This window comes from Choloepus didactylus, chromosome 2 (assembly GCF_015220235.1).
Source record: "Choloepus didactylus isolate mChoDid1 chromosome 2, mChoDid1.pri, whole genome shotgun sequence".
Classification (NCBI taxonomy): domain Eukaryota; kingdom Metazoa; phylum Chordata; class Mammalia; order Pilosa; family Megalonychidae; genus Choloepus; species Choloepus didactylus.
This window is the reverse complement of record NC_051308.1, coordinates 28,117,564-28,132,544: the sequence shown is the minus strand read 5'-3', so window position 1 is coordinate 28,132,544 and position 14,981 is coordinate 28,117,564. Positions and strand designations below refer to the sequence as shown.

General features: G+C 40.3%; 1 protein-coding gene across 15 annotated transcripts in view; it reads right to left on the bottom strand.

Moving 5' to 3' along the window:
* The window catches only part of SDCCAG8 (SHH signaling and ciliogenesis regulator SDCCAG8), a 288,104-nt gene that overhangs the window by 213,750 nt on the left and 59,373 nt on the right, over window positions 1–14,981 (bottom strand). The gene's annotated exons all lie outside the window — the stretch shown is intronic.

The window sequence follows — 14,981 nt, the reverse complement described above, 5'->3', positions numbered from 1 at the left end:
CTCCCTTTATCTACTGTATGGATGGATGGGTAGAAAAGTGGGAACAAAAACTGAATGAAAAATAGGGTGGAATGGGGGGGGTGGTTTGGGTGTTCTTTTTTAATTTTATATTTTATTCCCAGTGTTTTCTTTCTGGTGTAACAAAAATGTTCAAAAATAGATTGGGGTGAGGAATGCTATAAGATGGTACTGTGAATGATTGGTTGTACACCATGGATGACTGTATGGTATGTGAATATATCTCAATAAAACTGAATTTTTAAAAATATGGACCAGAGTGGATCATATTATTGCCACTGAAAATAAGATTAAATATTATTAAAATAATATTTTAGTGTCAGTAGATGAGTGTTTAAACAATTATGAAATTATAAAAAATAAATTGAAATATACTAAAAAAAGATAACCATAAAGAACATGGATTTTATCCATGACTAATTGATTATTATTCATTTTTCTTCAGGAGGAAAACATAAAAAATTATTTAACCCCCTGTACCAGTTTGAATGTATTGTGTCCCCCAAAATGCATTATCTTTGATGCAATCTTGCATGGGCAGATATATTAGTGTTGATTAGACTGTAATTCTTTGAGTGTTTCCACGGAGATGCAACCCACCCAACTGTAGGTGATAACTCTGATTGGATGATTTCCATGGAGGAGTGGCCCCGCCCATTCAGCATGGACCTTGATTAGTTTACTAGAGCACTATATAAGCTTGGACAGAAGGTGCAAGCTTGCTACAGCCAAGAGGGACACTTTGAAGAAAGCACAGGAGCTGAGAGAGGAGCTGCAACTTACAGAGACATTTTGGAGATGGCCTTTGAAAGCAGACTTTTTGCTCCAGAGAAGCTGAGAGAGGACAAATGCCCCCAAGAACAACTGAGAGTGACATTTTAAAGCCTAGAGAGGAACATCCTGGGAGAAAGCCAGTTTGAAACCAGAACTCCAAAGCAGACGCCAGCCATGTGCCTTTCCAGCTAACAGAGGTTTTCCGGATGCCACTGGCCATCCTCCAGTAAAGGTACCCAATTGTTGATGCATTACCTTGGACACTTTACGGCCTTAAGACTGTAACTGTGCAACCAAATAAACCCCCTTTTATAAAAACCAATCCATTTCTGGTATTTTGCATCCCGGCAGCATTAGCAAACTGGAACACCCCCCAAATCTACAAAGGGCTGTTTCAAAAGAAAATAGGCTAAAGAAAGAAGTTATATAAAAAATTTTAGTCATAGCATTTCATAACTAGCAGCTATTAGCTGTAAAGAAGCAACCTGCTAAGGAAAAGACTGGGGAATTGTGTGTGTGTGTGTGTGAACTTCATGGAACAGCCCCTGGGTAAGGTTTACATCCAAGTTGATCTTTTAAGGATGAAGGGATAAATATATGGGTTGTATTATTTTCACTCTTTCCAGTAAAGTCTGGAAAAGTCAGCTTGGACACCTGAGTTTCCTTGCCTAGATTTTCCTTTTCTACATTAAGAAAGAAAAAAAAAAAAAAAACTTCCCCAATTCAAAAAAGAGAAGTCCTTGGGTTTCAAACTGCTGAAGGCAGGTATTTTATCTCCAGTTCAGACCACTCCCTGACAGAGTTTGTTCACTGTCACAGAAGAAATGCCAAAAACAAAGGCATCTGGCTGTCATATACCACCTCAACTTAGGATTTGGGGGGGCTTTCAGGCATCCTGGGTAAGGTGGAAAAGAACCATTGGCAATCTAATGGTTAAAAAAACACTAATCTATTGACAAACTGAGGCTGGTGGGGGGAAGCTGTTTTGCCCTATCTCCAAGATACTATTTCCAACATCATAAGTTTTCCTTTTAAGTATCATGTAAAGAAAGTCTGACATTCAAAGGCTTTGTAAAAAGAACTTTGGGAGAGCGACATCATCAACATGGTAACATTAGACAGCTACTGAAAACCTCTCCACAGAGTTTCAGCGAAAAAAAGAACAATTCTCACTTGTTCAAAACTCTGGAGGAAGGTAAAGACTGGAGAAGGATCCCACAAATGATGAATCAATGAAAGAGAAAAATAACAGGTAGGAAACTTCCATCCCAGACTGTCCAGTCCCCTCCCATCACTCGGTCCCTCACAGCTCAGGATGTGTCCAGAGGCAGCAGCCTGGATCCCTCCCACCTCCCACCAGGGGCACAGATTATAAAATCTCTCAAAGCAGTGAGAGAGATCCCCCTATATCCAGACACAGAGACCCAAGCCCACAGGGACCAATGGCAGAACTTAAGCTGCTGGGGAGAGCAGAATATAAAAAGACACCAAAGACAAGTTTCCAAAATGGAGGATTAGTGAGGGAATGCAGAATCTTTCCTAAAAGCAGAAAGTAGGCCAGCAGAAGCTGTCTGAATCAACTGTTTGGAGACCCAGGGCACAGGTGAGGACATCTCAAGGCCCAGGTCAGTGAAGGATGAAGAGTCTGAGTAAATATGGACAGAGAATGTAATTCCAGCCACGGGTCCTGGCACCCATTCTCCATCCTTGAGAATGTGGGCAGCCTGATCCTTGCCTGGGCGATGGCTGCAGATGAGGGCAGCAGTGGGTATCCTCCGCCACAAGTACAGTCGGGGACAGAGCCCCACATTGAGCCAGATTTGCGGCACTGAAGTAAAGGCACAGGAACCCCACAGTTTAATGCCCTCCTGGTCAGATGCTATGGGGCTCTGGAAGGTAGACAGCTTCTGAGGATGCTTAAGCAATGGAAGAGTGCCATTTTCTGGGCAGGCTGAAAAGTGCAGGGGGAAAAGAGAGGGCTTTCAGAGCCTCTCCAGACCCTATCCTAGGTCTACTGAAGCTGGTCTACACCCCATGCATAAGTTCTCAGCCCTGTTTTGGCTGAGAAATAAGGACAACCCAACTGTCAAAGCTGTGCCCTAACGCAAACCCAGGAAACAACTAAATCCTAGCCACCAAGATAATCAGAAGAACAGATATCAGCAAAAAATCACAAGGCATACTAAAACTCAAGAAGAAATGACCCAAAAGAATAAATCAAAACGTTGGCGGAAACACAGAATCTGGAACAACTGATCAAATATGTGCAAACAAATCTCCTGAATCAATTCAAAGAAATGAAGGAAAATGTGTATAGATAAAGGACATTAAGAAGACAGTAGAAGAGAGTAAAGAATTTGAAAGGATACAAAGAAAAATTACAGACATTATGGAAATAAAAGACACTGTAGGTGAAATTAAAAATATACTGGAGACACAAAACAGCAGATTTGAAGAGGCAGAAGAAAGAATCAGTGAGCTAAAAGACAGATTAACCAAATTCAAAGAGATAAAAGAACACATAGAGAAAAAATGGAAAAATTTCAGCAGGGTCTTAGAGAAATTATTGACAACACAAACAGCACAAATACATGCATCATGGTTATACCAGAAGGAGAAGGGAAGGAAAAAGGGCTAGGAAGAATATTCAGAAGTAATGGCTTAATATTTCCCAACCCTCATAAAAGACATAAATATGCAAATCTAAGAAGCCCAAACTACTCCAAACAGAATAAATCTCAATAAACCCACTCCAAGACACATAGTAATCAGACTGTCACATAATAAAGAGGAGAAAATTCTGAAAGCAGCAAGAGAATAATGATTCACCAAACACAAGGGAAGCCAAATAAGACTAACTGATGATTTCTCATCAGACACTATGGAGGTAAAAAGGTAGTGGTACAAGTTAATAATAAGGAAGAAAGAGAGGACTTGGCAGTCATGCTGACGCTGCTCATTTAAAAGCACAGATTTGTCTGTAGGCTGCCTGGCTACTCTCCATCAGCTGGGACGTGAATGTCTATCTCTAAGATGCATATTAAGCAAAGAGTTTCTAAAGAGGATTGCAGGTAACTCAGCAATCAATTAAGAAATGCGACGGAGAGAGGGAAGATGGTGGCACAGAGAGGAACGGAAGTTAGTTAGTCCCTCCAGAGCAACTATAAACAACTAGGAACAACTAGTAAAAGATCTAGAATAAATGCTGTGAGGCGATTGAGACTGTCCACATATCGTGCAGCAATCTGGATTGGGAGAAATACCCAAGATCGCAGCATAAAATCTGTAAGTAAAAAATGTGGACCCAAGCTGAAAGCCCCTCCCTCATAGCAGCCTGAACTGCAGAGCCTCACTGTGATAGAGAGCAGCACTCTCTGAACAAGTGAATATACCTCAGCAGTTTTAATGTTAACTGCTCAATACAAACTACGCATCCCCAACAAGCAGACAGAGGCTTTTGGTGACAATTGGACCTTAGAGAGCCAAGGGACATATCTGTCTTGGGACAGGGAGCCCAAAGGATCAGGTGCTATCTCTGGCCAACGGGTGAATCTGAGAGCCATAGACTGACTCTGAAAGGGGGCTTTCTGTCCCTTTCTCTCTCTCTCAACCTGGGCAGCTCAGTGGAGAAAGCTTCAGCCATTTTCAGCTCGCAGTGCTCTGCAGTAGAGAAAGCCTCAGCCATTTTAAACTCACAGCACTCTAACCCAGATAAGGGTGGAGATAGCAGAGCCAGAGAAACAAAGAATCTATTTATATGCAAATAACTGCTCTCTAGGGGCATATCTTCCCTAAGAAGAAGAAGGTGGTACCAAGCTCTACTACCTGCCTTCCATTCAGAACCAGACCCCAGAGCCTGGGGGAAAACAGCCACGGGCCACAGCTCCATACACCAGTCTGGAGTGACAGGCTGACGGGTGCCACCTGCTGGACAGAAAAGCACAGGGTGTGTCAATCCTCTAAGACACACCATCAGGGAAACCGAATACTGAATATTTCTTCCTTCTGGGACCTGAGCCTGTTCTGGTCTGGGAAAACCTGATTGGGGTAACCAAGGAAACCAGATGCCTAGACTTCAGAAAACTACAACCTACACTAAGAAAAATGAAGTTATGGCCCAAAGAAACAAACTTACACTTCAACTGAGATATAGGAATTGAAACAACTAATGCTAAATCAATTCAAAAAGTTTAGGGATGATATGGCAAAAGAGATAAAGGCCATAAAGAAAACACTGGGTGTACATAAGGCAGAAACTGAAAGTTCGAAAAAACAACTGACAGAATCTATGGAAATGTAAGGCACAGCACAAGAGACAAAAGACACAATGGAAATATACAACAGCAGATCTCAAGAGGCAGAAGAAAACACTCAGAACTGGAGAACAAGACACCTGAAAGCCTACACACAAAAGAACAGATAGAGAAAAGAATGGAAAAATATGAGCAATGTCTCCAGGAACTTAAGGACAAAATGAAATGCAAGAATGTACGTGTCATGGGTGTCCCAGAAGGAGAAGAGAAGAGAAAAGGGGCAGAAGCAATAATAGAGGAGGTAATCAATGAAAATTTCCCATCTCTAATGAAAGACATAAAACTACAGATCCAAGAAACACAGTGTACCCCAAAAAGAATAGATCTGAATAGGCCTATGCCAAGACACTTAAGAATCAGATTATCAAACATCGAAGACAGAGAATCCTGAAAGCAGCAGGATAAAAGCGATCCATCACATACAAAGGAAGCTTAATAAAGCTATGTGCAGATTTCTCAGAGAAACTATGGAGGCAAGAAGGAAGTGGTGTGATATATTTAAGATAATGAAAGAGAAAAACCACCAACCAAGAATTCTATATGTGGCAAAACCATCCTTCAAATATGAGGGGGCGGTTAAAATATTCTCTGACAAACAGACAATGATAGAGTTTGTGAACAAGATACCTGCTCTATAGGAAATACTAACAGGTGCACTACAGACAGATAGGAAAAGACAGGAGTGAGATGTTTGGAACACAATTTAGGGTGATGGCAGCACAGCAATGTAAGTACACTGAACAAAGATAAGCATAAATACGGTTGAAAGAGTAAGGTTAGGAGCATGTGGGACACCAGAAGAAAAGAGGAAAGATAAAAACTGGGACTGTATAACTCAGTGAAACCTAGAGTGTTCAACAATTGTGATAAAATGTACAAATATGTTTTTTCATGAGGGAGAACAAATGAATGCCCACCTTACAAGGTGTTAAAAATAGGGAGGTATTCAGGGAAAAATACAATCAATGTAAACTAGAGACTATAATTAACAGAAACATTGTATTACGCTCCCTTTAATTAAGAAAGGCAATATACCAGGGCTGGATGCATATAGGAGGGGGGCATAAGGGAGGGGTGTGGGACTCTTGGCATTGGTAATGTTGTGTGACTCTTTGTTCTACTTTGGTTTCGGGTTGTCTTTCCTTTTGCAGCATCCTAGCTGTCATGTTTTTCTTTCTTTCTTTCTTTTTCTTTTGCCTCTCTGCCTTCTCTGATTCTTCCTCCTGCTTTGTGGAGGAAATGGAAATGTCCTTGTATGGATTGTGGTGAGGGTGGTGAACACATTAATACGTGACTATACAGGGAACCATTGATTGTCTACTTAGGATGGAATGTATGGGGTGTGAACCAAACCATCTTTAAAAAAAATGGGTTGATTAAGAAACCTTGAGGGCAATATACTGAGTGAAATAAGCCAGACACATAAGGACAAATATTGCAGGGTCTCACTGATAGGAACTATGTATAATATGTAAACTCATAGACATGAAACATAAGATGCCAGGATATAGAAAGAGGCTAAAGAATGGGGAGCAGTTACTTTTATGAGCAAAATATTCAACTAGGTTGAACTTAAATGTTTGGAAACGAACAGACGTGACGGTAGCTTATTGTGAGAATAACTTAACAGCGCTGAATGGTGCATGAATGTGGTGGAAAGGGGAAGCTCAGAGTCACATATGTCACCAGAAGGAAAGTTGGTGGTTAAAAGATGGGAATGTATAAAACAGTGAATCTTGTGGTAGACAATGTCTGTGATTAACTGTACAAATATTCGAAATCTCTTTCATGAACTAGAACAAATGTATGACACTATTACTAGAAGATAATAATAGAGTGGCATATAGGGAAAAAAACATATACCTAATGCAAACTACATACTACAGTTAGTAATATTTCAGTGTTCTTTCAATGTACTATACTAATACTAAGAGTCAACAATGGAGTGGGGGTGGTTAGGGGTATGGGAAGAATGGAGTCTCCTTTTTTTTGTCTTTATTTCATTTCTGGAGTAATGAAAATGTTCTAAGAATTGAAAAACAAATTAAATGTTGTGATGGATGCACAGCTGTATGATGGTAACTGGGGGCAATTATTGTACACTTTGGATCTTTAGATAATTGTATGGTATGTGAACAATCATAATCCAAAAAAAGTGATAATAAAAATTAAAAAAAGGTAGTAGTACAATATATTTAAGATACTGAAACAGAAAAATTGCCACACCAGAATTCTCTATCCAGCAAAACTGTCCTTCAAAAATGAGAGAGAGTTTAAAATATTCAGATAAACAGAAACTGAGAGAGTTCATTAATAAGAGACCAGACCTATGAGAACTTCTAAAGGGAATTCTGTTGGCTGAAATGAAAAGACAGGGGGAAGAGGTTTGGAGGAGTGTACAGAGTTGAAGAGTATTAGTAAGGGTAACTTAAAGGATAAAAACCAAGAGAGAAAAAATAGATCTGACAAATAAAAACCAAAGGTAAGATGGTTGAATTAAGAATCGCCTTTACAGTAATAACTTTGAATATTAATGGATTAAACTCGCAATGAAAAGACACAGATTGGCAGAATGAATTTTAAAATATGGTCCCTTTTTATGCTGTTTAGAAGACACTCATTTTAGATCCAAAGATACAAACAGGTTGAAAGTGAGGAGATGGAAAAAGATATTCCACACAAGAAGTAACCAAAAGGAAAAAAAAAAAAAAGCTGGGTAGCTACACTAATATCAGACAAAATAGACTTTCAACACAAAAATGTTATAAAAGATAAAGAAGGACACTATATATATATTAATAAAAGGGGAAATTCACCAAATATCATGATAAATGATAAATTTCTATTCTCCTAATCAAGGTGACCCAAAGTACATGAGGCAAATGCTGGCAAAACTGAAGGGAGTAATAGATGACTGTGCCATAATAGTGGGAGTCTTCAACACAACACTCTCTCTAATAAATAGAACATATAAACAGAGGATCAATAAAGAAACGGAGAACCTAAATAATATGATAAATGAACAAGACATATATCAAACATTGCACCCCAAAATAGTAGGATATACATTCTTCTCAAGCGCTTATGGAACATTACCCAGGATAGACCATATGCTGGGGCACAAAACAGATCTTAATACATTTAAAAAGACTGAAATCATAGACAGCACTTTCTCTGCTCATAATGGAATTAAGTTGGAAATCAATTAAAAACAGAGAACCAGAAAATACACAAATATATGGAGGTTAAACAACATACTCTTAAATAGTCCGTGTGTCAAAGAAGAAATTGCAAGAGAAATCAGTAAATATCCAAAGACAAAAGAAAACAAGAACACAATGTATCAAAACTTATGGGAAGGTAAAGAGGCAGCCAACTCAATGGGAAAAAATTTTTGGAAACCATGTATCTGACAAAAGACTGATATCTTGCATATACAAAGAAATCCTACAACTCAATGACAATAGTACAGACAGCCCAATTATAAAATGGGCAAAAGATATGAGAAGACAGTTCTCTGAAGAGGAAATACAAATGGCCAAGAAACACATGAAAAAATGTTCAGCTTCACTAGCTATTAGAGAGATGCAAATTAAGACCACAATGAGATACCATCTAACACCGGTTAGAATGGCTGCCATTAAACAAACAGGAAACTACAAATGCTGGAGGGGATGTGGAGAAATTGGAACTCTTATTCATTGTTGGTGGGACTGTATAATGGTTCAGCCACTCTGGAAGTCAGTCTGGCAGTTCCTTAGAAAACTAGATATAGAGCTACCATTCGATCCAGCGATTGCACTTCTCGGTATATACCCGGAAGATCGGAAAGCAGTGACACGAACAGATATCTGCACGCCAATGTTCATAGCAGCATTATTCACAATTGCCAAGAGATGGAAACAACCCAAATGTCCTTCAACAGATGAGTGGATAAATAAAATGTGGTATATACACACGATGGAATACTACGCGGCAGTAAGAAGGAACGATCTCGTGAAACATATGACAACATGGATGAACCTTGAAGACATAATGCTGAGCGAAATAAGCCAGGCACAAAAAGAGAAATATTATATGCTACCACTAATGTGAACTTTGAAAAATGTAAAACAAATGGTTTATAATGTAGAATGTAGGGGAACTAGCAGTAGAGAGCAATTAAGGAAGGGGGAACAATAATCCAAGAAGAACAGATAAGCTATTTAACGTTCTGGGGATGCCCAGAAATGACTATGGTCTGTTAATTTCTGATGGATATAGTAGGAACAAGTTCACAGAAATGTTGCTATATTATGTAACTTTCTTGGGGTAAAGTAGGAACATGTTGGAAGTTAAGCAGTTATCTTAGGTTAGTTGTCTTTTTCTTACTCCCTTGTTACGGTCTCTTTGAAATGTTCTTTTGTTGTATGTTTGTTTTCTTTTTAACTTTTTTTTTCATACAGTTGATTTAAAAAAGAAGGGAAAGTTAAAAAAAAAAAGAAAAAAAAAAAAGAAAAACAAGGAAAAAAAAAAAGATGTAGTGCCCCCTTGAGGAGCCTGTGGAGAATGCAGGGGTATTGGCCTATCCCACCTCGATGGTTGCTAACATGACCACAGACATAGGGGACTGGTGGTTTGATGGGTTGAGCCCTCTACCATAAGTTTTACCCTTGGGAAGACGGTTGCTGCAAAGGAGAGGCTAGGCCTCCCTATATTTGTGCCTAAGAGTCTCCTCCTGAATGCCTCTTTGTTGCTCAGATGTGGCCCTCTCTCTCTGGCTAAGCCAACTTGAAAGGTGAAATTACTGCCCTCCCCCCTACGTGGGATCAGACACCCAGGGTAGTGAATCTTCCTGGCAACGTGGAATATGACTCCCGGGGAGGAATGTAGACCCGGCATCGTGGGACGGAGAACATCTTCTTGACCAAAAGGGGGATGTGAAAGGAAATGAAATAAGCTTCAGTGGCAGAGAGATTCCAAAACGAGCCGAGACATCACTCTGGTGGGCACTCTTACGCACACTTCAGACAACCCTTTTTAGGTTCTAAAGAATTGGGGTAGCTGGTGGTGGATACCTGAAACTATCAAACTACAACCCAGAACCCATGAATCTCGAAGACAGTTGTATAAAAATGTAGCTTATGAGGGGTGACAATGGGATTGGGAAAGCCATAAGGACCAAACTCCACTTTGTCTAGTTTATGGATGGATGTGTAGAAAAGTAGGGGAAGGAAACAAACAGACAAAGGTACCCAGTGTTCTTTTTTACTTCAATTGCTCTTTTTCACTCTAATCATTATTCTTGTTATTTTTGTGTGTGTGCTAATGAAGGTGTCAGGGATTGATTTAAGTGATGAATGTACAACTATGTAATGGTACTGTAAACAATCGAAAGTACAATTTGTTTTGTATGACTGCGTGGTATGTGAATATATCTCAATAAAATGATGATAAAAAAAAAAAAAAACTTATGGGAGGTAGTGAAGGCAGTGATGAGAGGGAAACTTACAGCCTTAAACACCTACAATAAAAAGGAAGAAAGAGCTAAAACCAATGACCTAACCGAACAACTGGAGAATCTGGAGAAAGAACAGCAAACTAATCCCAAACAATAGAGCAGAAATAAATGAAATGAAGAAAAAAAACAATGGAGAGAAACAATGAAACAAAAAGTTGGCTCTTTGAGAAGATCAATAAAATTGACAAAGACAAAAAGAGAGAAGCTGCAAATAAAATCAGAAATGAGACAGGGGCATTACTACCAACTCTGAAGAAATAAAAAAGATCGTTAAGTGGTTACTATGAACAACTGTATGCCAACAAACTAGACAACCCAGAAAATGGACAACTTCCTGAAAACACATGAACAAGCTACACTGATTCAGAAGAAAAAGAAGACTCCAACAAACCAGTAAGTACAGAGATTGAATCGGTTATCAAAAACCTACCAACAGGCTGTTGCCATTTTCTTAGGCTTCAGCCCGCCTATGCACGGCCAGACAAGAAAACTACTTTTGATGGAGTTTTCGTCTCTTCTCTTCTCGATTGAAAAAACCTAACATATATTGGCGCCGAAACCTAGGATCGAGAAAAGAGATGAAATCTCCATCAGATGGGTAGGAACCCATTTGCCTGACTCCGATACCCACCACGGCAAATAACCTCAGGAGAAGGAGAAAGCGCCTTCTCTCTCTCTCTGGCACCCTTTCTGTGTTGTCCAAGACAACATTCACGGGAATCCTAGAGCTAGGTGAGAGCTGCGTCTCTTGGGGTCTGGGACCCTAGGGGCAAGTAGGATGGCGCCACTATCCGCTCCTCTATCACTACACTGGAGCTTGGGAACTCTCAAGGGGGGATGCCCTCTTGATTGTTCCTAAGCTTGGGAGCTGGGATTTCTGCTTGCCCTATATGCCTTCATTCAAATCATCGGGTGCATGGCCACAATACAAATTAGATAATGGATCAACCTGACCAAAAAACAGAGCCGTTGATCCCCACATTCTTTCAACCTTGACAATTACTGTCAGCATCTCAGCAAGTGGAGTGAAGTCCGGTATGTCCAGGCCTTCCCCTCCCCCACCCCTTCCCCTCCCCTTCCCCTCCCCCTCCCCTCCTCCTCCCTCTCCCCTCCCTCTCCTCCTCCCTCTCCCAAACTTGTTCTAGTCCTCAAATCCTTCTCCTCCTCCTCTTCCCAACTCTTTCTTCAATCCTTCCAAAACTTTCTCCTCAATTCTCCTTGAGCTCCCCACCTGGCTTCATTCCCCAGCCTTCGCTGCACTGGGCGCCCGCCCAGCCCTGCTGGGGCTCCATGCCACTGCTGCTGCTATGCCCCACCTCCGCCAGGGCTGTACCACAGCTGCTGCAATTCCCCTCCTCCTCCTTATGCAGCCCCTCCCGGCCAAACGGAAACTGCTGTTAAACCATGGCCAGTAAACGATGCTCCCCCATCTCCAAATTCCACCTAAAAGTCTCAACCCTCCTTTCCTTCCCCGCAAAGGACCCACTCCTCTCAACCTCAGTCTGTCCTCTCCTTGTGAGAAGTGACTGGACTGGAGGGCCTATCCATGTCCATGTCCCCTTCTCTCTCTCTGTGTCACCTTTCCCAAATTAAATGGTGCCTACACTCATACTTTAAAAACTCTGCCCTTTTTTTCTCTTCTGTCTCAGAAACACCCTCCTGCGCTATGCTAATCTCTTTTCTGACACGCCTGAGGCTACCCTACTCAAGCCACTTCTGATATACACCACAAACTCCAAAAATTAAAATCTGGACCCCAAACTCTGAAAACTTAACCTTCAACGTGTTTAATAATAAAAACCTGGAGCACTCTCTGCAGGAGCAGAAAACAAAAGCCAAGGTTAACTAAAAAGCAGGCGTGTCAATTGCCAGCAAAAACCTTAAGGAAAAAAGACCGTCCAGCCACGTCCAATTTGCAAACAGCGAGGCCACTGAGTCTGCCTGCTCTCATGCCCCTCCCAGCTAGAGAACATCAAACTCCCAAAGCCAATCCAATCCAGGGCTTGAGCTCCCCAATCTTCTGAGGCTCACCACGGACAACTGAAAATGCCCAGGTACTGAAAAGGCTCCAGTCACCACCATCACACTGGTGGAACCACGGGTACTGCTCTCAGTCGCAGGTAAAAACGACTTCACTCTGCAAGCCACTGACTCACTCCTCAGTCTCTATTATGGGAATAGATGGTATAATCTCTAGGCCCCTGCACACCTCCCCCCCCCCACTGCCTTATGCACTCCATAGTGTAACATTTTCTCACTCCTTTTTTTTTGAATCTTCATTTTATTGAGATTTATTCACACACCACGCAGTCATACAAAACAAATCGTACATTTGATTGTTCACAGTACCATTACATAGTTGTACATTCATCACCTAAATCAATCCCTGACACCTTCATTAGCACACACCCAAAAATAACAAGAATAATAAGTAAAGTGAAAAAGAGCAATTGAAGTAAAAAAGAACACTGGGTGCCTTTGTCTGTTTGTTTGTTTCCTTCCCCTATTTTTCTACTCATCCATCCATAAACTAGACGAAGTGGAGTGTGGTCCTTATGGCTTTCCCAATCCCATTGTCACCCCTCATAAGCTACATTTTTATACAATTGTCTTTGAGATTCATGGGTTCTGGGTTGTAGTTCGATAGTTTCAGGTATCCACCACCAGCTACCCCAATTCATTAGAACCTAAAAAGGGTTGTCTAAATTGTGTGTAAGAGTGCCCACCAGAGTGACCTCTCGGCTCCTTTTGGAATCTCTCTGCCACTGAAGCTTATTTCATTTCCTTTCACATCCCCCTTTTGGTCAAGAAGATGTTCTCCATCCCATGATGCCGGGTCTACATTTCTCCCTGGGTCACTCCTTCCTAATAGTCCCAAAATGTCCCACTCCTATTCTGGGAATTCTTGTTAAAAATTAGGTATTTCTGTTTCAATAATGCATTAACTAAAGTGTTTTAAGTATTTAGTGTTATTCTAACAAGTTTAATTTTAATGGTAATAGTATGTTATAAAATGATTGCTTAAGAACAGTTCCCATGATTGCTTTCATAACTTAGATGTAAAGGATATGAGAGATGTTTTTACTGAAAAAAATAAAAGGAAAGTAGTTTATTTTTAAAATTTGGGATGAAACCTAAAAATGGATACAGAATGTTGCAGAAAGTTTACAAAAAGGGAAATTTATTTCTGTGGTTGAAGTTAGAGAATGGTAAAAACTAGCAATATAACTGCTTAATAATAAAACCCCACAACTTAAAAGGTAGTTCTGTGAAACAGAATGGCATTTAAATATTCTAACCGCCACCCAAAGCAGTACTTGTGCTCTAATTAATATTCGATGTTGTGTGTATGTGCCTAATAATTCACAAAATGAAACCCATGCTCTTAATCATATGCAAAATCACATACAAAGTATTAATCATTTATCTGATAACCTTTTGTTTAAATAGTAACACTCATTAACTTGGCTATGGCACCACTTATTAATAGAATTGCTGTCCATATGTACTAGTTACTTGCACTCTGTTGCTTATTATATTGTTGCTGTAAATTGTAAACACAAAGTCTATCCTACAGTCAACGCAAACTGTTGTGCGGGGTTAAATTGTGGCAGCCCCTGGCCTGAGCAGAACAGGCCTGCAAACCTTAGTGCACAGTAGCCAGTGTGACCTAAGCAGCTAATGCTTAACCTATCATCTTTGTAAGCCAGTAAAGAGATTATAGTAAATTAACCTTAAAATGTAACTTTAAAACATGAAATGGGAAGTAAGCAGGAACTGAAAAACCCTTGATGTCACAAAAGAGCAAGATGTAAATGTACCCAGGACCTTCCACCATCAAATGCTTCCTGATTCCCAAATGATATCACTCTTGAGGTTATCTACAAAGCCCCATCCTATAATTCTCCTCGCCTTCCTGCATCACCCTCATGTCATAGAACCCTGTTGCCATGCCTATGGTCTCCCACCCTTAGGAATGTCTTTGTCTTAAACCCTTATAATCTATCTCTACACAACTTCTCACCCTCTGTACCAAACACTACCACATTGCTCCAACACCATATGCCAATTAAGTCTTTTTTTGCAAAAACAAAAAGAAAAAAAAAAGGGAAATAGTCTGAAATACCATATGTCCAACTATTATAACCCTCTATCAGGACAGGACCATGAGCGGAGCTTATAAAGTATGTTATCTTAAAGGTAAAATTGAGGCTTGTAAAGTATATTATCTTAAAAGGTAAAATAAGAAATAAATCCTTTATCTCAGGTAGTCAAACCTCCACAACTTACAGCATCAAAAAGGCTCAGGAATAAAAATCCCCTAAACCTAGCCTCTGAGCCCACCAGACCTATAGCAAATGGGAATATTGGAACTA